The sequence below is a fragment of the Penaeus monodon genome, chromosome 31 (genome assembly GCF_015228065.2).
Source record: "Penaeus monodon isolate SGIC_2016 chromosome 31, NSTDA_Pmon_1, whole genome shotgun sequence".
NCBI lineage: Eukaryota > Metazoa > Arthropoda > Malacostraca > Decapoda > Penaeidae > Penaeus > Penaeus monodon.
This window is the reverse complement of record NC_051416.1, coordinates 4120795-4121670: the sequence shown is the minus strand read 5'-3', so window position 1 is coordinate 4121670 and position 876 is coordinate 4120795. Positions and strand designations below refer to the sequence as shown.

The 876-nt window shown below is 34.8% G+C and overlaps 1 protein-coding gene across 1 annotated transcript in view; it reads left to right on the top strand.

The window, feature by feature from the left end:
- LOC119592832 (phospholipase A2 inhibitor-like) overlaps nucleotides 1–876 on the top strand; it is a 13736-nt gene that overhangs the window by 7722 nt on the left and 5138 nt on the right. The gene's annotated exons all lie outside the window — the stretch shown is intronic.

Below are 876 nucleotides of genomic sequence, written 5' to 3'. Positions count from 1 at the left end.
ATTATTTTTTTTTTTTTTGGGGGGGTGGCAAAAAGTATGGGTTTGACGTGGCTTCTGATCTTGCGAAAACAAGCTTGTTCAAATCTTCGTTGGCTTTTCACCTTGTAAGGCACGAAATTTGTGTACTATTTAGAGATTTTAAGGATCATGACTGCAGAGAAGAATGTATGATGATAACTTGTTATTTTGATTGAAGTAAATGTCAATCTGATATGATGTAATACAGTAAAAATAATAATAAGATAAAGTTAACAAAATTAGCAGTTCAGGAGAGTCCTGGATGAGGAATGACCAAACCCCTTATTAAAAAAATTGCCATGTTGGGCAGCAGATGAAAGAAGGATAAGAAATAATGAGAAATAGAGAAACTTAAAAAAAAAGCCTTTTAAGATTTCCATTCTTAGTTTCTAAACTTTTAATTTAAAGTTGTCAGCATTGGTAGCTCCAGGATTATATTTCGTTGAGGTCAGGATTACTGAATCTAAGGAATGTGTTACCAACTGAGATTAAGTTCCGAGTTTCTGCACCTAGGCCTACATCAATGGTTCTTGACCCTTTCAAACCAGCTGTTCGTTCTTGCACCCTCTGAACTGATAAATGAAAAAAAAGTGTTGCGACGTTGCCACTTCATTAGGAAATTATCTCCTTATCAATGCATATGATGTTAGATAATAGTACCATCATTTAGATAAAAATTGTTTATTTTTCTCGCCGCACAAAAAAAAATTACATGCGCATGTAAACACACGTTTTGCTTTGATTTTCCTTAGCCCTCTCACCCCTCCTTAAGAACCTCTGTCCTACACCAAGCTATAAGAATTAAAACACTGTTACCACGCACATTTCTTGACATTTCAACCTTTCAACCGTTTTAGT